At 35.8% G+C, this 24,924-nt stretch overlaps 1 protein-coding gene and 1 long non-coding RNA gene across 21 annotated transcripts in view; one reads left to right on the top strand and one right to left on the bottom strand.

The window, feature by feature from the left end:
- The window catches only part of NPAS3 (neuronal PAS domain protein 3), a 741,221-nt gene that overhangs the window by 282,591 nt on the left and 433,706 nt on the right, over window positions 1-24,924 (bottom strand). The gene's annotated exons all lie outside the window — the stretch shown is intronic.
- LOC117665769 (uncharacterized) lies at window positions 1,191-5,959 on the top strand. The gene is made up of 3 exons (XR_004591472.3): window positions 1,191-1,392; window positions 3,255-3,355; window positions 5,812-5,959. It is a non-coding gene; the product is annotated as an uncharacterized LOC117665769 (long non-coding RNA).

Consider the following 24,924-nt stretch of genomic DNA (forward strand, 5'->3'; position numbering starts at 1 on the left):
GTATGGTGCCAATGGGATTGGTGATTGCCTGACAGTAGTAAAGGCATCAGGCCTGTAGGGTTGAACATAATTCTAAGGCCTGAGAATAGGCCTTAATACCTCATTCACATCACTACAGCTTCATTTCCTTTCTGTCATTCAGACTCAGGCATTCCCTTTTAATTTTTGAACTTTGCCTGACGTAAACATGACAATAGCATTCCAGTTTGGTATTGTTCATGCCTACCTCAGAAAAAAAACATTTTTTCCCCTGAGAGATGTGCCTTTTTCCTAAATGTTAGTTTTGCAATGGACAGATGTGAGAATTCCCAACTAAAATGGAAATATATTTTCAGATATCTGAGATTATATGAATGATTACCTGCTTATTCAGAAGCTCAGAAGAAAGAAAAGCAAAGGCAGCATTGTATATCTTGATGAAATCTAGAAGATTGGGTTTAGGTTTTTTTGTCTAACAGATACAACAATATTTCTGGAGCAAGACACACATGTATTATCAAAAGCTGAATAAACAAAGAAAAATAATCTGAAAAAGTATTTTGGGCATTATAGGTTCAAACAGTTTGGAATGATAGATTAGTAGTTGTTTGCTTTCATTTCTTATTCTAATGATAGTTCTTGACTTAATTGGCTAGTTAATTCAGGAAATCAAATCTAGATCACTGAAATTGACAAACAGTCACTGAGGAAAGATATTACTCTTTAAAAGCATGAAGGATAACAGTGGAAATGATATATATATTCTGCTATGAAGCAAGCCACCATAAGGTGAATTGCAATGAGTATGGATTAAATGTGATCTTCATGTTTCTTTGTCACTACTGGTAAAGGCCACTTCCAATTATTTAGCCTAAATACAAGCAAGATATACATCTGTGCAAATAATACAGCATGTTTACTTGTGTTGATAATGAGAACCAAACTTGCTGGGTTATTAACCTGATGCCTGTGTTATCACAAGTAAACATCAAAATTTGCAATCTTAGAATATTTTTATTATATATCCATTACTTAAATATTTAAGATGTATTTTAGGAGAGAAATTAGGAAAGCATTATCCCATATCAAATGCATTAAATATGCTGTGTAAACCAACCATCCCCCGCCAATTCATTTTTAAGTTTAAAGGCTTTAGCTTCTTATTATATAGTTGCTTTTCTGCTGATCATTTGTTTTTGTCATCCCTGTTAGAATATTGACGCTTTTGAACTTTAGTGTTGGAGAAGACTCCTGAGAATACTATGGATCATTGAAGAATTCAACCCAGAGTTTTCACTTCATGCAGAAATGGCAAGGGTCAAATTATCCTACTTCAGAGACATATTGCAAAGACCTGGCTCTCTGGCAGGGAGAGATGGAAGGACATAGAATAGGAAGATGACCAGTAGCAAGGTGGGTGGACTCAGTTACCACTGTGGCAATCGGTGCAATTGGAAGACCTGGTTTTCATGGAGAAAATCTATGTGGTCACTAGGAGTAAGAAAAAAGCACAACTTGATCAATCAATCAATCAGGCAACCTTTCCAGTTGCTTAAAAATACAGGAGCATTTATAGAGGAACTTTTTTTTTATAGCAACACCATGCCTGGTTCCTTGGAAGTTAAGCACCAGTGAATTCAGGACTGTACTGTTAACATGAAAGAGACCTAAAACAAGATGGATCGACAACTCCAGCAAGTATTGCGGGCCCAATTGGCAAAAGAAAGCTCAGGACCTTATTGGTTGGAAACATGTGGAAGAGGATGAAATGATGATGACAGAGACGATGATGATGATAATTGTTAATATACAAGCAAGAATGCAATACAAATATATTTCTTATAATCTTGTGGAAAGTGAACAAAGTAGCAATAAAAGCTGCTACTAAAAATTACCTACTTTTCATGGGAAGGATTAGTTTAAATGACTGCATGTTGTTTCATGTTTCTTATATCACCTTCTTGATTTCAAAGGTTCTTGATAATTATAATTAAATGAATGATAATGAAAATGATAACACTTTACCATCTGACAACAGACTGTAGAAATGGTTTTAATCTGACACAGATTAGTAGTCGTCTTAAAAAAATCCCATCTGACCAATCAAATAGTATTTTATCTTGGCTGGTTTTAAAAAGCTATTTATACCATTCAGCAACTTTCATCTAATGAGTCTTTTATTTCCTTGAGGGAGCTCCAATGCTGTTGTCAATTAAAAAAAAAATCAATTTCAGAATATCTAGAAATTTAAAAAAATTATCATTAAAAAGCCTTTCAGTCTCCAAAGCATCAACTTGTAAGAACATTGACATCATCATATTTGCCCATGAATGAGCAGAGCTGTTGAATCTTATTAACTTTATAAACCATTTTTGCTTACTGATTTAAACATATATCACACTATGTTGAATAAAAATTACAATGTTAATATTAAAAGATATTTCAATATGATACTTTGTAAGTTTCTACATGATCATACTTTAAATTTATCATGGAATTCTTATCCAGAGTTGTAAAAGCTGAAACATTTCCGTCAATGATCAATCAGGGACTTTTATCTTCAATAGGAATTTCCACATGCTGCCTATTGTATGAGCTAATTGCATAATTATTTTACATATCTGCTACATTCTCACAATATGCAGAATCCCAATTCTTATGTCAGGGTTCTTTCTGTTTTGTTTGGCTTTAAGCTTAGTTTGTCTATTTTCTTCTTGTTCATTATCAAATCTAATTTAAGTATATCGGCTGGGTGCTTGGAATTAGGTGACGTAGAAAAGAAAAGTGAGCATTCTCATTATATTATACTTCCTTCTGTCAATAATTGCATTCATACTGATGACAAAATGGAATCCCCTGAGTTATTATAGGCTAATGGTCATAGCGCCATACAAACAGATGACACCATTATTTTAACACAGAGAAATGACACTGCTGTTTTAATGATTCAAAAAGAGGTACTTTTGAATGCTTTCCAAAGCCTTACTGAATACAATCCAACAGCACAGATAAAATAAACAGCAATGTAGTGCTTCTGAAGCCTAACCTCCCAAATTTCAAGAATGACACCATAGACATAAAACACAAATGCATGTTTAATATGTAACAAAAGAAGAGCCAAAAAAAAAAAAGGGAGGGAATTACTAAGTTTTGGAAAGGTTACTTTTGCTTTTTTTGACATCATAAAAAAGTATCACTATAACATTTTTCTGGAATGCTTTTTCTGTAAGCACTACACTTTCCCCTTCATCTTTTGTAACTTTCTGCCTTTTCAGTTTGAAGTTTAACCTTTTCACCTGCTGGAGAGATGCCAAAGAGATGCTAGCAAGAAATGGACAAATTTTCTAATAGGTCACCATCCACCGAGAAAATAAAGGTAATCTGGTACTTTAGTTTTCAGCAAACTGTTTGGATGGGATGTTCATGGATTATCATAGATCAGAAATTTAAGAGAAGAAGTCAGCATGTCATTTTAGAGAGGAGGCCAGGAATTCAATCAAGCTTTCCAAGGATTTTATTTAGCAAAACATTTTTGATCTGTAGCAAAAAAAGGAGGGTTACTTCATTTATTAAAAGGAAATTAATTTGGAATAATGGTTTTATATGTCCCCAAGATATTACTTTAGGCCCTAATTTTAAGCAATATTTTTACTTTAAGACCTACATTGCTCAGAAGTAATTACAAGTGCACTTACATAATCATGCTGTTGGAGCAGAGATTGTTAGACAGCACGATGACTACACCTCTTGTTACTGTGATTAGGCTCTCTCTGTTTGACAGATGGCATATTGATAATCATCTAGGAAGTGAAAAGATCCCCCTTTTTCCTTTTGTAGGTCTCTTTAGAGAGTGCATGGGTGGTCCTTATCATGCAAAGTCAACTAATGAATTATTACATGTGGATTGTTGTAGATGAATACTTTATTTATTATCACCTAATTCAAAAGAATGTCATATGGCTGTCTCTGTTGCCAAGTGGATCAGTTTTTTGTTCTATGTCTATGTATTTATCATATAAGAGAGGGGAAAAAGATACCCCAACTACATACATAAAATATATTGAATTTCTTTATCACCCAATTGTCTAGCAGTTGAAATAGGGACATTTTTCAAGTAACCAATGCAAGATGAAAATGCTACTGATCTATAGGAGTGTTGATATTTTTGTATATCATCTCTCTGGAAATCTGGTTAGCTCCCACTCATGTTGCTGGCCTTTCATAAGGCCTTGGTTTTGTTCCTGAGCCTGGGCACAATATAGTTTGGGAGATGGAATCTGTCTCTTGGCTATGTTAATGCTGGCTTTTATGATACCCTTTTATGATGTGTTTTCATTTTTATTTTTTTAAAAATATGATCACAATAATTATGTTCTGTTTATTCTCAATGACGATAACTTTGAAAGAGCTGGACGTTTAGAAATTACAGTACTTATAGTATATGAAGTACTGTATACTAAATGCATACTGATTTACAGTGGTCAGTGAATGAAATAAGCTATCAAATCTTAGGTGTAGAAAGCAAAGACCTTCTATTGTATTTTGATCATTTCCATTTTCCTTTGCCTGAAGGAGGAAAGCTAAACTAAGATTTGGATGACCAATAAACTGATACATTTTTAACCAAGAAATCATAAATACTAAACTTGTTTAATGTAATCAAGTTTCATTGTATATCTGTTGAATTGGTGATAAGAAACTTGAGAAGGTTGCATTAAAATTCTCCAAGCTCTCCCATTGTAATAATAAACTAGCTTTCCAAGCTAGAACTCCTAGTTGAATCTTACCTCCATCCTTTTGAATCATTACCCTTGGCTTTTTGCAACAACCATAAGGGAACAATAAATAATAATTTCCTTTCCCACCTTCAAAATTACACTTTCGTATTTTTTTCTTTTTTGAAATCTCCATATTATAAATGACTGAATATGTGTGTTCATTTATTTATTTCCTAGAGAATAAATGGGATTGTCCCTGTTCATTTCACTAGATAATTGATATTGGCACTTAATGACTGGTATGTGTTACATTAAGTTGCAGTTCAGATGCACTTATACATGCTCAACAACCCCATAGCTCAAGTTATTTAGTCTTATTTCCTTTTAAATGAAAGTCAGAAACGTATCCAGACAATGTGCCAGTTCTCTGGCTGCTAAACTATGCTTACCTGTTAATAACCAACAGGCAAATTGCAAGGATATAGAAAGTAAAATTATCCTGTCTATAAAAATTCACCTGCTTATGGTATAAAAAAACAGTTTCTATTATGCAAGCCCTCTTCTGGAGCAAAAAAGTAATATGTTAATGGAAGGAAGGAAGTCTTTAAAGAACCTTAGAAATCAAAAGAAAACATGAAAATTGAACAGTTAACCAGATGCAGTGGCGGGATTCAAATTTTTTTACTACAGGTTCTGTGGGTGTGGCTTGGTGGGCATGGCATGGCTTGGTGGGCGTGGCTTGGTGGGTGTGGCAGGGGATGGATACTGTAAAATCTCCATTCCTCCCCCCCACTCCAGGGGAAGGTTACTGCAAAATCCCTATTTCCTCCTGATCAGCTGGGATTCAGGAGGCAGAGAATAGATGGGGACGGGGCCAGTCAGAGGTGGTATTTACTGGTTCTCCGAACTACCCAAAATTTCCGCTACCAGTCCTTCAGAAGTGGTCAGAACCTGCTGAATACCAGCTCTGCCTTGAAAATACTTTTTACCCACCAGAAAAAATATTAATAGTGTCTCTAAATGCCTGGGATCAGGGGCATGTGGTCTTAAAACAGACTTGCAAGTTATGCCTTCTCTCACAGATTTTGAAGTGGTGGAATTCTTTGTTATCTAGGATATCTACCACAGCAGTGAAATTGCCTGCTGTTTCTTGGCTATGGAAGCAGGACTGCCCTATTGTGCAACTGAAGAAATTCCAGTGTTCCTATCATTTCATGTACACTGCTCATGAATACAAATAAATGTATTATCCAATCAGTGGTAAGATCACTAGTAGCTCAAAGTATTTTATTCTATTTTATAAACATGAAGCTATCTGATGCATTTGTATGTTATGAAGCTAGAACTCAAAAAATTTTATAATTTTCTTATAGCCTTATAGAGGAGGAATATCCACCTTCAACAACTTTAAGACTTGTGAACCTCAACAACATGCTGGTGGGGAATTCTGAGAGTTGAAATTCACAAGTCTTAAAGTTGCCAAGGTTATGCACCTCTGTTAAAGAGGCTTTTGATTTTATTCATGAAAGCCATTGTTACAACATTCATAATACTTGTGATGTAGACTTGCTACAGCTGTAAGGTTCAAATTTTCTCAATTTATGAAATGCTAAATGTTTGGGAACCTCAACTCCCCATGCATTAGGATCTTTGGTCAAAATCCCTAGGAAGTGAGGGATTGGCAATCCTAACATATAGTATCTCTATTGGGACACTATGTCAGGCAGAGTTGACCTAGAACAGGGGTCTCCAAACTTGGCAACTTTAAGACTTGTGGACTTCAACTCCCAGAATTCCTCAGCCAGCTTTTCTGGGAGTTGAAAACCACAAGTCTTAAAGTTGCCAAGTTTGGAGACCTCTGACCTAGTACCTCCTCACTTTAAACCTACACTAAAGATGTACCTGTAAAGTATCATCTTTACTACCCATTGCCTTCCAATTCTGATAACAGAAACAGAATAGCGCAGCCTCAGAAATGAAATACTTTTAATATTGCCTTGTTGCACTCAGTTAAGCAAATATAGAATGCCTGGTGATTTTCCCGAGTGTATTTTCTGCTCAAAGGCTCAATCTTATTTTAAAATGTCATGCATGTTGCTATTACTACTGTTTTATCATTTGTCAACAAATAAGACTACCTGCTTTCGCAGTTCTCGTGAGGATTTTAAATTGTTGGCATAAAATTCCAACACATTTACTATTTTTTTTTAAAAAAAAATAAGAAACTTGATTGTCACCTATGATATTTCAAAGATCACTCCTCATATAGACATCATGCTGGAAATTAGATGCAGGGCTTTACTTTCCATGGAACATTATGCAGAGACACTCTGGCTAATAAATCTTTGGAGCTAATGCATTCCAGATGGAAGCCATGTCTCACAGATTTAACCTTCCTAAACCCTTCCAAAAATTCCTCCCACCAAAACCTCTCTGAATAAAATATATATGATTGAAACAGATTAATTAATATATAGCATCTACATATCATTCCAGATCATAATTACTTGTGAAAACCCTCATATTCTTTTCAGACAAATTTCCATTTTTGGACAACCCAAGAGAGAAAAATGCTCAAACTATAATTTCTTCACTAGTCCTTAACGGTATTAACAGATGCTATAAAGAGAACATCCAATTCTGTCGCCTGAAGTTTAATACATGCCTAACAAACACCAGGAAAAAAAAAACGGGGGGAGGGGGAGGGGATCAAGTATCTTGCAGAAACCACTAATTAACATCACAGTTTAATCATGTCACCATGTTTAGTAGGCTACATCATTAGTTTATGTCAAGCTGAAGCATGAAATACTAAAACACCTACATGTAGATCTTTACAAATTCAGTCAAGTGAAATGGGAAGGTCAGTGTTAGACAAGACTGTAACTATACTTCTTGTATATAGAAACCATTACAAATCATCGTGACAAGAGGCTTGGCTAGTTTTTATATAAGTTGCTGTGGCTTCCTTGTTAGACAATTTCCAGCTACATTAAAAAATGTATATAAATGTTAGAGATTAACCAAGAAAAACAAGCGCTTTCCTTCATTAATTTCTACTATATGCTGAAAGGTTCAGAGCAGAATGAATTGCTTTAAATAATCCAAAAAGAAAGCCAGAGAGGATTCTGTCAAGTGCCCCATATCTGAAAACACTAAGGGTACAATCCAAAATTCATTAGCTAAGAATTTTAATAAGGTTAATGTAAAAATTAAATATTTGCTTTCTCATCCCCCACTAACCTTAAATGTGTATTGCTTGCTCAGCAATCTTTTACCTTCTGTTCTAACCTGAAAGTACAATCTCTTCACTGTCAAATCTAGAGCTTTCAGGTTGTCCCAGTTTAACTTGACTGGTTCCATACATCACTAGTTAACTGCACATTATGCTTTCCCTTCTCCCTGAGATTCCACAAAGATTGTCTAATATTCTATGTACTAGGAAAAACTGCATGTGGGAAATGTGGATTTCATCAGTCTTTTCTGTGTGACACTTTTAAGACTTACCTACAGTTGTTGGCAAGCTGTACCTACTATTATTCTAGAACTTTTTTCATCCAACCAATCCTATGTTATTTATCTTCTATTTCTACTTGTCTGTTTTACTGCTTATTCAAACACAAGGACCCAGTTTTCATGATCACATCACTGTTGAATAAACTGAGATGCATATGAAACTGAAACTTCCTTTCTTAAGTCATCACAATAATCATGGTCCAATTTTCTGTTTCTGATGTTTCCTGCTCAAACATTTGCATTTGAAAAAATATATTTAGGTAATACACATCTAAATAAGAAAGACAGACAGACACATGGAAACATACTGAGACTTGCATTTTAAAATTATTTTTTAGATAAAGTTTTGTTCAAAATTCCACGTAGTAAAAAAACCCGCATGTGGCAGATGTGGATTTTTCAACATAAAGGAATTTTTGAATAATGCATGAAAACCTGTAACTATAGTTTGACACAGATTATAGTTTGATCCGCACATCCCTAGTAGGGTTTGCCTAGGCAGGTATAGTACTAATTTATATCTTTATATTTTAAGATGAGTTATCGTTATCCAATATCCCACTGAATGTTTAGCATCTTTCTACCAAATCCTTTTCTTCTTTTCTTTTTAATTCGATCTATGATTACCCATCCAGTAAAACTTTAGCTGCATCTTCTCATTTGTTTTCCATAATCAATCTGTTTTATATGACTGCAATTTTCCAGTTATATTTCATCACCACAAGTGCCATTTGTAAATGCTCAGCAAATTATATATGACTGTTTACAAAGAGAAGAAGTAAAATCTAGCTTGTAAAGCTCACCTACCACTTTTTTATTTTAATGTTCTGCTATTTCACATAGAACAAAATGAACATGAGAAGTAAAAAATGATAGAATAGCAGAGCTAATAAGCAGAAGTTTTCTGTGAGCCCCCAAAGCTAGTATCTGTGGCCTATTATCCCTTTCCTGAATTTGTGTTGGTGAAGGATCACTGCAGAGAAATGAGGGTAAAAATAAAAACCACAAACTATCCCATTGATTTGTTACTAATGCACACTATTTTGTCCCATCTCAGCAGAATCAAATACTATACAACCGCAGAGGAAGCAATGTGTGAATTCTTTAATTTTCCTATGGTACAAAATGGTATGTCAAGAACCTATCTATAATGTTCAAATATGAGTACAATAAAATGTGAGCTGTAAGCTTTTAATATTTTGTATGATGAGAAAACAATGAAGAATCTATTACCTTGAATATTTTATTTATTTTATATCCTGCCATTATTATTTTTATAAACAACTCAAGGTGGCAAACATATCTAATGTTCCTTCTTTCTCCTATTTTCCCAACAAAAACAACCCTGGGAGGCGATTTGGGCTAAGAGTGTGTGAGTGGCCCAAGGTCACCCAGCCGGCTTTCACGGCTAAGGCTGGAATTGAACTCACAGTATCTTATTTTCTAGCCTGGTGCTTTAACCACTAGACCAAACAAGCTGGAAACTTAAGACAGGACATTTGAGGAATGGATCATGAAAGGGACAAAACAGCTCAATTTTTGTGGGAAAATGTTAATTTTTAAAAAATATTTTAGTATCGACTATCAAAACTATCACACTGAGAACAAATAGCAAAAAAAGGAGCCCCTCTTTATTATGAAAAGGCAACCAAGTTAATGATTGTTCATTAATGAGAATTTAAAAGACAAATTCTAATCAGCAAAATCTATTGCATCAATCTCTAGTTTCCATGTTTTTTAAATGGATAGATATAAAAATTTACCACATAGAAGCAAGTCTAAGTGTAAGTGTTCCTTAATATGTCATTTATGTAAATGACTTTACATATTGTATGCAATACCCACAGTCATATGCCTTGATTAGGACTAATACCAACATCTTCCTAGAATTGCTACTAAACACCTGTAAGGTCCACTTAACCCTAGACCTGCATAGCTCTTACAATTTTCCATATTATAATTAAGAGCAGTAAAAAGAATGCATCTGATATATTGAAAACAAACTCTTTTCAACAGGGCCTCTGTTCCTATCAGAACAACCCTGCGCTGATCTCCGAAACTTTAGAGTTCCCTTGACAATATGACAGAGACATTGCCTTGTCAGTATACTACTAAAGATACGCTTAGCCTGAAAAACCAATTAGATTAGAATGCAATGAAATAATTAAATTATAGCATTGAATCTTCTGGTTGGATCAGTTACATTCTCAATCAGATTCCCAATGAAGCAATCTAGAATAAAAAAGGCAGAGAGTGGGACTAAAAATCAAACCCTTTCACTTGAGGTTCAGGGTGCTGTACAACAGCATATAAATCAATAACTTTTAATTCTCTGTCCTTCTCTCTGTAAACATGATGGACTGCCAGCTGCTGTGCTCATGCACCCTGACTGGCATTGCAGGTATTACATGATGTCATTCTCATCTGCTGGCTTCTAGAAAGCCTCTCTCTCTCTCTTTTTCTGCTGCAACAACACCTGGGAACCGATTTACTTCTTTCCATTTCAGTGGGAATCTCTCAGAATGGACATATTCAGATGATGCAAGATTTTAATTTTAAAGGCATTAATTATTTGGGAACACTTAATATTCTTATTTTGTAGAAAAGATGAGAGTTCTTTTCAAACAAAAGCAGATACAACCAACCATGTTTAATATCAACAGGCATAACCAGCAAGACACAAACCAAATTGCTGTCATGGTGTTCCTCTGAAATGTGTTTGTAAATGACTGCAGATTCAATATGTATTCATTTTTCAAACTATACAACTCTGAAATCTTCACCTTAAATATTATTGTTGGTATTCATGAATACAAGCACATACACAAATAAAAATTATGCATTTAGAAAATCTGTTAACAGTGTGGAACTGTCTTCTACTCAACACGCAGTCATGTAGATGAGAGTGCTCACAACACTGTCACTACACCCCTTTGTCCATACACCAAAGCAGTCACTGCTTCTTAACTTACAGATGGCGTCTCCCTATCAATATCCCCCCCAAATATTGTTGGCATAGACAAGATTATCCACAGTTACAAACAAACATGGTTGCAGATAAAAATAGTCTTAACTTTTAACATTAATTCATTAACGTTGTTAGTTCATTAAGTTTTAATGTATTTTTACCGTAAATCAAGGATACAACAAAAGAAGTCAAATTTGCATTCTATACATTGTTGAAGCCTTGGTGCAGGTATCTGATTATATCATATAAAACATGAAGATTAACCATGATAATCTCCTTCATCAGCCTAACTCATTATAGTGATCCTAGTGTTATTATACAAGTAAATTTGCTTACTCTTCAAAAGCATGTCAAAATTGTTAGAAATTCAGTGCAGATTCTGGTTTCTATGTGCATTGTGACAAAGACATATACTTTTACCTACATTTTATAAAACCTCATATGCCAAAATTAATAAAATATTTGAAATCAATATAGTACCAAGTAATAGAATTCATAAAATATATAGGAACACAGAATTCCATCATATATACCTGCTTGCCCATAATTATTACTCTTACAAACACTGCTAACTTTATTAAATGTATTAGCTTCAAAAAAAATAAATAAAAAATCAGCATTTGGCCAGATACATAGATATTATTTAATTGGACACTGGTAATGTATTTCTGTGATACATTATTAGCTGTTTAATGATACCGGGTCTTTAGAAGAAACTTTGGCTATATATTAATTCTTATATACAATATAGGCTTGATGCTTTGAGTATCATTTATCAAACAAAGCCGTCCAGCAGAGGGCTCCTTTGAAGCAGAATGTAGAAAAAATGGCAAGCTTTTAGCATGTAATTGAAATGTAAAGCGATAGCAGTTTATATGGATTTATTTTAGAAAACCATAGACCATGCTTTGAGTTTTTGATTGTGAACAACATTATTAAAAATTATCAGGGTTATTTTCATAAAATCCCTAAAATAGTTTATTGCAGGCAAATAAAAAATGCCTAATTTTTAAATAATGGCAATACACATTCTAAGGGAGGCAGCCTCTTTGTTCTTTAGCCATAGGTACATAATGAGGGCTGTAATTAATATTCTCCACTTGTTTTGTACTTCTCAAAATTATCCAGAATGGATGGGGCTGAAATATTTGAAGCACATGTATGTGGGTTTTTTTTACCCATTTTAGGAAGAGGGTTAATAAGTAAAATTGTTTGTCTACATCTTGCAAAGACTTTAGACGCCTCACTATCAGTCTGATTATTCCTAAGGCTCTTATTTTTCTCCTTAATTTTCCCCACCCCTAGTCTTCAAAAATAAATAAGCTTTGGGTCTCATCTGTTCTGGTAACTTTCTTTTTCTGCTTACTCTTTTCTTGAGTTTTTTTTTTTTTTAAAGCTGCTGTGTTTTTACTTAGGCAACAGAGGAAACCATGATACAAAAGAAGTCTCATGGCTGCAGGCCGCCTACTGATGAAGAAAAAATCTCCTGATTATTTGTGGCAATGGAGAACGTTACTGTTATCCCAAATCCAGCCAATATTTTTAAAAGCAAAATAAAATCTAAAGCTATAAAAAACATTAAAATAGAAGTAAAATTTATCATATAGCCATCCCATTTTTGGAGTGCAAGCATCAGCATCCCATGAAGCCTAATATAACCCTCAAGAAATGGATGTTGCAAAAAATAATTTTGCGTGCCCCTGCTCTACAACTGTAGTAGGTAACTAGCTGAGAAATGAAATCCTCCTTTTCATTCCTTTCCTTCCCTATCTTATTATAAATGTGGACTATGTTGGGGAAAGCAGTATTTTTAATGACTTCATCAAAGTGACCAAGAGCTGCTTTTGTTTGGGGAAAGCGGAGGCCTTTAATTATCAACATTTGCTATACCCTCCCCATAACACTTATAATGCCCTGGTCTGATTATTTGCGATTTAAATTTCTGAGACTTTTGAAGCCACATTGGCAACCCTTTGAGGTAGGGCTGGTCAGAAAACAGATACTACAAGAAAACAGACACTCTATTGATATATATCAATATATGCATAATATCAATAAAGATCCTCTGTCTTCCTCTATACACATAAAAGAAGTTAGGATCCTGGAGATTACCGAGTTATGTTCTGCAGCAGTAGCCCAGAACTAAAGAGAGAGATCTATAATTGCCTGTTATAACTTTGGCCTGAGGACTCTAGAAAAATAAAGAAATTCAACTTGATGGCTCATCATCATCATCATCATCTACTTCCATCTATTATCTATTTATTTCTAAGTCATATTAGTCTTTTTAATAACTTTCAGGACAATGTATTAACATTTTTGCAAGATGTCTCTGCTAATCATCTTGTTCATCAGTCAGAAAGGAATAAGAGGAGTCAAGACAGTGTCACATCAGGTTTGAAATCTCTTATGTTATTGGATTGGTAAAGAAGAGGCATTATGTTCTCTAATGAACTGAGAAATTTTATGGGATACTTCATTTGCTCATCAATTTCTTCTACGATAGTATCTATGCTATTAGAGGCTTCCCTTAGTCCTATATAACTGGATTGCATATTACAGGTATTGTATTAATTGTTAAGCACTTTTCAAGAACTCTAATTGCACTGTTTGATGTTTTCTTTTGATAGCTCTATTCTATTTCCTACTGCTACAAGATAATGTGCTCATATTCTAATTGAATCTACTTTTATAATCTTGTGAATTTGTTAATTTTGATCCATGACCCAAGAGTGTTATTTTTAAAAAGATTGCTTATTGTTGCATGATTTGTTGAAGAGGTACAACTAGAAAAAAGCTCTGTGTCTTTGGTAAATTGTACAGAATTTTAAAATATCTGTTAAATGGGAAACATCTTCCATTTAATATGTTTAGAGGGAAGCAGATGGTATAACCATTCCTTTATATCTGATGGAGCCAATTCTTACACTATACCATGACATGGCTATTGTTTCCATATTTAAAAAACAATACATATTTAGTACATATACTGATGACTATTGTTTGCCTGCTTTTCAATGATTGACATATTTTAGACATATCTGATTAAAATGATTTAAGAATCCATTTATTCATACATACATTTAATGCTGTCCATTTAATAGTCTTAGAAGAACATTAATGTCAAACACTAAAATCTCTAAAACACTAAAGTGTAAAACAGTAAAATGCCTTGGTTGAAAAGTTCATTTTTAAGATCCCTCCTAAATTATAGTAACAAAGAGGCCAACCTCAACTCCAGTGGTATTTTTACCACACTACAAATCCCATGCTGATGTTATGCATATTTGTGGTAGAGCCTGCAAAAGTTTCCATAATAAATGCAAGCAAAGTTTAAAAGAACAGGCGATTCTATGGAAAATTTGGGCTTAAGTTGGGAGCAAACTGAATTTGGCTCAGAAAGCAATTGACAATCAATTTGGGGTTGGTATGACAGCTCCTAAAAGTCCCATTCACCCCTCATGCTGCTGTGGTCTAAGTCAGTGTGATTTCCAGACCATCCTCAAGGGCTGCCCCACAAAGAATACGTGCAGTATTCCAATACTGTGCTTGTATCACTGGAACCTGGAGACTTTCTTCCAAGTAAACATGTTATTTGGACAAAACTGATTAAAACCTCCCATCTTTCTGCTTTTATTCTCCCAACAGTGTTAAACCAAGGAAGATCCCCAAACTGCAAATCTGTTTCTTAAGGGAATCACCCACACCAAAATCTGTTTCTTAAGGGAATCACTCTGATTTATTCATCTTCAACATGTCCCTTCATATCCAGTCTGCTTCTTATGGAGATTCCAAACATTAGCTAACAGGAAAGCAGTGAAGCTGAACATTATTGTAGAAACCAGTTTCACACCTGCTCGTAATTCTTCCTAATGGCTTAATATAGGTAATAAACAACAACATTGCAAGATTCCTTAAGAGCTGAACAAAGGTACCTCCCTCTAATAGCACATCCAAAAAGGTAAGAGCAGAACCACCGAACCACTGGAAAGCAATAGCAGTAGCACTTAGATTATATACCGCTTCATAGCGCTTTAGAGCCGTGATAGCACATTGGTTAGAACGCAGTACTGCATGCTAATTCACTGCCCACTGCCAGGAGTTCGATTCTGACTGGCTCAAAGTTGACTCAGCCTTCCATGGTTGGTAAAATGAGGAGCCAGTTTGTTGGGGGCAATTTGCTGACTCTGTAAACTGCTTAGAGAGGGCTGTAAAGCACTATGAACCATATATAAGTCGAAGTGCTACTGCTATTTACATCCCTCTCTAAGTGGTTTACAAATGTCAGCATATTGCTCCAACAATCTGGGTCTTCATTTTACCAACTTCAGAAGGATGGAAGGCTGAATCAACCTTGAGTCAGTCAGGATCGAACTCCTGGCTGCAAGCAGTGTTAGCCTGCAATGCTGCATTCTAACCACTGTACTACGGCTCTTTTAATAATATGGGAAAGCATAATAATAATATGGGAAAGACCTTTCATGGACTATGAATGTTAACATGCTTCTGAAGAAGGGACAGAAGAGGCTGTACTTCCTGAGAATGCTCAGGAAGATAAATCTATCTTCTGTCCTACTACTGCAGCACCATTGAGAGTGTCCTGACATATGGCATTCTTGCATGGTATGGGAGCAGCTCTGTAGTGGACAGAAAAGCTCTACAGAGAATCATTAAAACTGCCCAGAATATCATTGGACTCCAGCTACTAGCCCTGAACAACATCTTTGAATCTCGCTGTTTGAGGAAGTTGTATAACATTCTCAGAGACTCTTCCCATCCTGCTTACAATCTTTTTGGACTGTTGCCACATATTTTCTGAATAGTTTTTACCCCAGAGCTATAATTGCACTCAACAATGAACTAAAGGGCCACCATCAGTGAGCTGTTGGACAGCATTACTTGGTCTGTTGTGTGGATGTTTGGATGGTTTAGGGGTGGGGAATTTGTGGTGGGTGTGGGTGTGTTTGCGAATTGTTATGTGTGTTGGACCTGGTCTTTGGGTGTTAAATGAATTTCGTTGTATGGATATACTGTGTATACACGTACAATGACAATAAAGTTGGTTGTTGTTGTTGTTATTGTTGTTGTTGTTGTTGTTGTTGTTGTTATTATTATTATTATTATTATTATTATTATTATTATTATTATTATTATTATTATTATTATATGGGAAAGCATACCCTAAACTTCAGATTATTCAAGCACATCATGATAACATGGTCAATAATATTAAAAGCTTCTGAGTGATCCAGCAATGGAAAATAAAGACAATCGGTGCTGTGTCCTGAATTTAAATCCAACCACATGATAGATTATATGGACATCTGGGGATGCTTTCACTTTCGTCTACCAACATTTACCTCCTCCTTTCTTCTAAAATTCCAGTGCTATCAGCGGTTTTCTCTGTTGACTGACATGTGGAGAATAACCTCTACTCAGAAACTTTGTTCAGGAATTGTACTGCTGTCAAGGTATAGTCTCTACTTACTCCTGACAGAAGAAGCTGTTGGCCCATGCTATTCCTTGAAATATAAGCAATTTAATTTTACTCAGCAGATGTCTTTTACCAGAATGAGGTTTGAAAGCTATGGATCATAAGAGTAAAGAGAGAATAGGAGTCTGGATTTATTCCTCTTCTCTGCACATTTTTTTCATACCTCCTGCTTGATAAGTGAACAGGATAATAATATTTAAAGTACTGCATATGTGGTTATCCCACACATCGAGTTTTATCCCCAAGTAGCCTGTTTCATATAGGTCACACTCATATTTCACATAACAAATGTTTTCTTGTATTGACAATGCACTGTGGGAAGCTTCGGTTTAATGCAATCTTTTTCCTATTCTTCTTGCTTAAAAATTGGGAAGGCTAACTGAAATTTCTCCTTACTACTTGGACAATGACTATAGTCTGCACAGTGCTGTAAAGCACTGTGAAGTGGTATATAAGTGCTATTGCTATTGCACAACTCACAATTGCTTAACAATTAAGAATAGGAATCAACAATAGTTCCTTTGAATGGAAAACTGGTTAATTTTAAACCATGAACTGAAGCTTATCCCCAAGTAAAGGAGAGTATGTAAGCCAAGTTATTTCAATATATATATTAAATTATTATTATGTTGACTCTATATTACAAGTAGTCCTCGAGTTACAACCATTTGTTTAGTGACCGTTTAAAGTTACAATGGCACTGAAAAAAGCGACATAACCATTTTCACACCACCATTGCAGCAGCCTTCCCATGGTCACGTGATCATAATTTGGGCACTTGGCAACTGGTATGTATTTACGACAGTTGCACTGTCCCTGGGTCATGTGATCATCATTTGTAACCTTCCCATCTGACTTCTGACAAACAAAGTCAATGGGGGAACTCAGATTTGTTTAATGACTACATGATTCATTTAACAACTGCAGTGATTCACATAACAACTGTGGCAAGAAATGTCATAAAATGCATCAAAACTCATTTAACAACTGTACTCCGGGGACTAGCTATGTGTATTACTTGGACCCCTCACAACTGCCTTGCTTAGGAACAGAAACTTTGTTCCCAATTGTGGTTGTAAGTTGAGGACTACCTATACTTGAATTACACAATAGTGAAAGAGGCAGTCAAACTGCTCTCTCATAGTACTTATTATACAAATTTGTGTTAAAAAATAATATATTGAAAATGTGAGAATTAATTATTCACAATTTTATTAGTTAGAAACAGGCAACATTAGTTATTATTTCTTTCTTTGCTTATGTTTAAGAATCACTCCATTTGTTCTTCAGACTAAAAATTCCCAAAACACGGGGGGATAATTCCCAAGAGTCTTAAGAAATTTACCAAGGATTCACAAATATTTTGAAGAGAGCTTATCAGGCTTGCTCTGGCAAAGTAGGAATATTATCAAAACATGCTCCCATTTTGCCTCAGACTAGCTGCATGCACCCTGGTGGCTTCTAGAAGCAAAACAGGAACAGTCAAAACTTGGTTGTTTTGTTTGTAAACACAGACTACTGTGTGTGTGCACGTGGAGAGAGACAGGGGGGAGGTAAAGGTAAATCTAAATTAAGGAAGTACAGTGAAAGTTATGTAACTTTCAGTAAGTGGTTGATTTATGCAATCCTAACCCTAATGAAACACCCTGTTTTTCCCAAAATAAGACATTTAATTTAATTTTAATTTAATTTAATTTAATTTCCAATTTATATACCGCCCTTCTCCCTGAGGACTCAGGGCGGTGTACAGCCAAGATAAAAAACATAGAATACAAATATTAAAACATTTAAAAATATATATAAATTTTGGCCCGAAAGTTAAAAAAATCACAGACTAATTAAAAGAATTTAAAAATTTCTTCTTAAACCAACCCGGCTTGCTGGAAAAGATGGGTTTTCAGGGAACGACAGAAGGCATTGAGGTCATGGATTCTCCTTATCTCCGGGAGCAACTGATTCCAGAGGGTGGGAGCCCCCACAGAGAAGGCCCTCCCCCTGGGGGCCACCAGCCTACATTGTTTGGCTGATGGCACCCTGAGGAGGCCCTCTCTGTGGGAGCGCACGGGTCGATGGGAGGTCGTCGGTAGCAGCAGGCGGTCTCGCAGATAGCTAGGCCCTATGCCAAGACATCCTCTGATAATAAGCTCAATCAGGCTTTTGAGTGCGTGGCAATAAGGCCAAGCGCTTATTTCAGGGTTGAAAAAAAATATAAGACAGGGTCTTATTTTCGGGAAAACACTTATTATCAGGGGATGTCTTATTTGGGGGGAAACAGGGTAGTACTGATTGTATAATCTTTAACAGAATTCAGTTCTACTTATTCAGAAGTAAATCTTGTGATTTCAGTTAAACTGCATTCCTGTATTTTCTGGGAGAATTTCCCAAAGCTCTCATTGCAGAATGCACAGGAAAACACCTTCGTGTTTTCCAGATGTTTAGATTGTAACAATTATATGAGACAAACCTATACGACCAATGGTCGGAAACTATGGAAGTTGTCTCCAAAACTTCTGAATAAGCCTGACTAGTCCTGATTTTGCAGGTTTCCTTCTCCCACCTGTACAGATGGAGAAACAGAGCTGGACGAGATCCATCCTCATAATACTCCTGACTGGGCTGCATAAATCTCTGCTATCCTGCCATGTTCTGCTGTCAAAATGTTGACAGCAGTTAATGACAAAAAGGAGGAGGGCTGGGGATGGTTTACAAGATGTGCAATGTGCCAAATTCAGAATGGGATGTAGAGCTGCTGAAAGGAAATCCTAGTTCAGATCCTTACTCAGCCACATATCTTACTCGATGACCTTTGTGCTAGTCACAATCTTACTAGGACAGTTTCTCTGAGGACAAAAGTAAGGACTCAGAGGGGCATAAATTGCAATAAAGCAATAAATTGAATATGGTTCTTTTTTTTAAAATTCTACTTGGCTGCAATCAAAAAGGCTATTTTTTAAAGATATAATATAAATACTATTTATGGTATTATTAAAAACTCAGGCTTCAGTTCTGTGGCAGTGAAATCAATGGAAGTTAAATGTGAATAAATGAGTGCAAGTTTATAGCTTAGGGGTACATTTTGGCACTCTAGAAGGATTGGCTCAATAGCCTCAAGTGCATTTTGTAAAAACAGTTAGTATTTATCCCAGTAACATATTCAGTCTACATAAAAAAGAAAATTGAGGAGAAAACTGTTTTCTTTTGTGTGCACAAAGTGTTATTTTAACAACAAAATAGTGTAACAGAAAGTAGTATTATTTAACATAGCATTTGACTACTCAGAATGCTGTCTGAATGTGTCACTTTCCTGGGGCTTGTCGTTATGACTGACACTTTTTGATATTGAGTAAGAAACAATATGGATATTTAATATTACAGAAATCACCTCAAGCAAAATGGAAACACTATTGTTATCAGGAACCTGAAGTGCTAGGGTGATTTCACCTGTCTGTTATACTATGAAATGAACACATTAGGACAATCTTTAATGATTCCAACTACATTGGCTTTTACAGATTTAAAAATTTCATGAAGCACAGTGATGTATCTTTTCTGTTTTTCCACTTGAATGTTGACTAAAAATCTATGTTTTAGATCTGTTACGCCACTCATACATTTTTTAAAGTATCCATCTGTGCATCTCTATTCTCCATAGTTCCACAATCTTTTGGCTAACTAACAGGCCCATATGTTGCATTCAGATATTTCTAATCAATGTTCCCAATGTTTGTACTTTATTGTTTGCTTGTTTGCTTATTGTTTTTGAAAGGGGGGGGGACAAAACCAGGAAAATCATAGGGCTAAATAAGCTATAAAGTGTATCCACACACAGTTAGACTGTCTTTACTGCATCTGAAGACATTATGATTCTGCTGCGACAAACAACATTTGTCTTCATTTTGTCTGACTGTCCTCATGCGTTATTATTAGTGGCTGTCAGACTACAGCAGGAAAAAAATAGCATCACTTGACAAAGAAGTTGAATGCATAAATGCTATAACTACACATCTGAAGCTGAAGAAAGCATATGTTTTAAGAGGAGAAATATTGGGGAAACCATCCTATTTATAAGAGAACTGTAGAATAAAAATAATGATTAAGAGGATTCTTCTCAGTTGCTTGTACATCTAAATTCAGAATTAATGATTAATAAAACACGCTCAGCATACTTCTTTGCAAATTCACTCATATCTTATTATGAGATGAACATACTTAAGATTGCAAGCTTTAGAAAAAAAACTACTTGACACACGTGATTTTTTTCATGTCAACTCTGTTTAAAAGCAACGAAGTATTCATATGGAACAATCGCTTCCATTCATTGTATTTCTGATAGCCCTGATAAATACAAATATTACATGAAATACTCTATTGGAATATTGAAAATGATTCAGGCCTTTTGTATTCATTACATCCTCTCTACTTTCATTCTACATTACAACATTCCAGGGTATTTATTTATCTCTGTAAACAAACGAAAACATCACCATTGAAACTAGGGCTACCCAACCATTTTGGCTGGAGGTCATATTTAAAGTTTTGAGAGCACAGTCTGGACTGTTTTGTCAAAATAGCTACCATAAGTGGAAGTGAGACACAAAATGGTTACTCACAGAGGTTTGAGACAACACACAGATTAGGGAAACTGCCATCTGCTGGAAATCCATTTTCCATTTCTTTCTTTCTTTCTTTCTTTCTTTCTTTCTTTCTTTCTTTCTTTCTTTCTTTCTTTCTTTCTTTCTTTCTTTCTTTCTTTCCTCTTTCTTCCTTCCTTCCTTCCTTCCTTCCTTCCTTCCTTCCTTCCTTCCTTCCTTCCTTCCTTCCTTCCTTCCTCACTCACTCACTCTCACTCTCCCTCTTGGGCAGCCAATACATTTTCTGGAACTGCCCTTGGCATATCAAGATTCTACTAAAACTTTACTGTGCAGCATACTAGGATCCTATTGTACATATGTATATATGTGTGCTTTTGTTTATATTTATATGTGCAAACGTATATATGAAAGATGTTGAGAGATGGAGCAAAGAAATAAGGCATAGGGAACAGTTAGATAAAAGAGGGCATATAGTAGCATATACTGTATTTAGAATACTGCATCCAGTTTGGGTCGCCACAATGTAAAAAAGATGTTGAGACTCTAGAAAGAGTGCAGAGGTTGCTGGAATTGGGTATGTTTACTTTAATGAAAAGAAGGACTGGGGTGAGATTAGCAGTGTTCCAATATCTAAGGGGCTGCCATAAAGAAGAGGGAGTCAACCTATTCTCCAAAGCACCTGAAGAAAGAACAAGAAGCAATGGATGGAAACTAATCAAGAAGAGGAGCAACCTAAAATTAAGGAGAAATTTCCTGACAGTTAGAACAATTAATGACTTGCATCCAGAAGTTGTGGGTGCTCTAGCATGGGAAGTTTTTAAGAAGAGGTTGGACAACCATTTATCTGAAATGGTATAGGGTTTCCTGCCTGAGCAGGGGGTTGGACTAGAAGACCTCCAAGATCCCTTCCAATTCTGTTATTCTGACTTACAGTCATTCATTTAGTGACTGTTTGAAGTTACAACAGCACTTAAAAAAGTGACTTAGTATCATTTTTCACACTTATGACTGTTGTAACATCCCTATGGCCAAGTGATCAAAATTCAGGCACTTGGCAACTGGCATGTTTTTATGATAGTTGTACTGTTCCAGGGTCATGTGACCCCCCCATCTATAACATTCCCACCTAGGTTCCAATAAGCAAAGTTATTGGGGAAAGTCAGATTCACTTAAGAACTGCATGATTCATTTAATTGCAGTCATTCACTTAACAACAGTGGTAACAAAGGTTGCAAAATGGGGCAAAAATTCACTTAACAACTGCCTTCCTAGCAACAGAAATTTTGGGCTCAATTGTGATCAGGAAGTTGAGGACTACCTGTAGTCCACAGTTGCCATAACTGTCCAAAGGCTAAAGTTTTGTACTTTCAGATTTGCAAGATTCTGTTAATGTAGCCCTACAATAAAGCAGAATTAGCTCATCTGGTTCTGCTTCCTGCCTGGTTTACCTGGGAAGGCTGACAGTATGCATATTATGTATATGTGAGTATGTATGTATTTTTGTGTGCTGTATCTCCTCCAAAATCTGGAGGAGGCATTCCCTTCATTTTATCCTCAAAGCAAAATCCTGTGGTTGAGATAAAGAGAGGTTCTGTCTCAGTTAATTGGCTAAGAATGACCTGTTCCGGTATGTCTCACAATTGCTGTCCAATATCTTTACTACACAGGCTGCAAAAAAAATAAAAAATAAAAAAATTCCAATAAACAGGAAGTCTTTTGAGAAAGAGAAAAGTATAAGACATCACAATGATAGAGTTTGTTGTTTCAAAGTTGGATAAGCAAGTACTGGACAGCAAGTAACTGGGGCGTTCATGCCTTCAGAATGGCAATAGCACTTACTTATATACTGCTTCATAGTGCTTTTACAGCCCTCTCTAAGCAGTTTACAGAGTCAGCATATTGCCCCCAACAATCTGGGTCCTCAGAATACATCTTTTCTGGAATTATACTGCAGCTACAGAGGATAGATACATAATCCTGGGAAAGAGAAAGCTACTTTCAGGTGATTTTGACTGATGCTATGTGCTAAGAGCTGTGGTGGTGCAGTTATTAGAATGCAAAATTGCAGGCTAATTCTTCCATTTGCCAGCAGTTTGATTCTCACAGGCTCAAGGTTGACTCAGCCTTCCATCCTTCCAACGTCGGTAAAATGAGGACCTGGATTGTTGGGGCCAATTTGCTGACTCTGTAAACCACTTACAGAAGGCTGTAAAGTGCTGTGAAGCGTTATATAAGTCTAAGTGTTATTGCTACACCCACCCTCTCATGTAGTCCAGAGCACTTTTTCCAGATTAAATCCAAAGAGCTGCACAACCCTAGTAACTGAACTTTGGCGGAGATGACAGCAGGCATTTGCGGCATAGAAGCAAGCAGGCTCTGTTTTGTTCATTCAGGTCTGTAGATTTTTGACTTTTTGAGCAGCATTGCTCATATAGTTATTACTTCTGTATTAATTAGTTCATGGAAAAAAGAGAGGCTGTAATTTCTTCAGAAAATATGGGTTTGCGTTCTTTGCCTGCTTTTCTCTCTACTGAGCCAAGTGTTGTCTCCAGCGGCAATGAAGTAGGATACACAGTAAATGTAGCAGGCTTAGAGCTGTGCTGGATTTTCACAGCTCAAGATGACATTGGGAGGACATTGAAGCAGTCGCTTAAAAAGAAAAGAAAAGGCTTTTCTGCAAATCATAATCTTTTCCTGTTGATGTGCAGCATTTTGTAGATGCATTCCTGTAAATGACATTTGCCGTTTCAGACATGACAAATATTTTCACCATCTTTGAAACTATCCCAAAAGTTTGTCAAAATTGGGACATATGAAAATCTCCTGATGATTCATATGAAAGCTAAGCTACAGTTTTCCCTCTGTCCTGGTCAAAAAAGGATATTTTACCAGTTTTCTTGGTATGTTTTCAAAATAAACACAGAAGTAATAAATCAGAACATTAGCAGAAGAACTTTGACATCTACCCTCCATCATATAGGTAGCCTGAGGCTATTTGAATGGATTCATTCTTCTTTAGGACTATTCCAGTTTATGATCTCTTGCTTATTACAATGTTCATTTCCAGGGTGAAGTTATTTCTATGGCCGGTATTTCCATAGCTGGTGCCATCCAGATGTGTTAGATTCCAACTCTGATCTAGTTTAGGGTTATGGGAGTTAAAAACCAACACATCTGGAGAACATCAAGTAGAGAAAGGCTAATTTACTTCTGGGTCCCTTACATGATGCTGTGGACACTTCTTTTTAAATCTAATAGACTCCCTGACAAACTGACTTGTTATATTGTTTAAAGTATATATTCCAATTTTTAAAATATGGGAATAAGTCATCCTGCAAACTAAACTTTCACCATCAGTCTTTTCCCTCCGAAAACACTATGATGCCTCCATAGGCAGTGACAGAAATTATATAAGAGAGGGTTGTTGCAATTTGTGCTTTGTTTGGAAGGATGCCCAATTTACTAGAATAAAAAGAAAAGTAAAGAGGAAAGGGACTAAAAAAAATTCCTGGAAGGGAATAAGGAGCCATCTCACCATTTTTTCCCTTCCTGGTATAGAAACGCTTTTAAGTTCCTGTGGAATCTTCACTGCAGCCATTTTATGAATAGGCAAGGCCCTTATGTGACAGCTATTTTGTGAAACTGCCAATATATGCT

This window comes from Pantherophis guttatus, chromosome 1, assembly GCF_059756535.1.
Source record: "Pantherophis guttatus breed Tessera chromosome 1, ASM5975653v1, whole genome shotgun sequence".
In the NCBI taxonomy this organism is placed as follows: Eukaryota; Metazoa; Chordata; class Lepidosauria; order Squamata; family Colubridae; genus Pantherophis; species Pantherophis guttatus.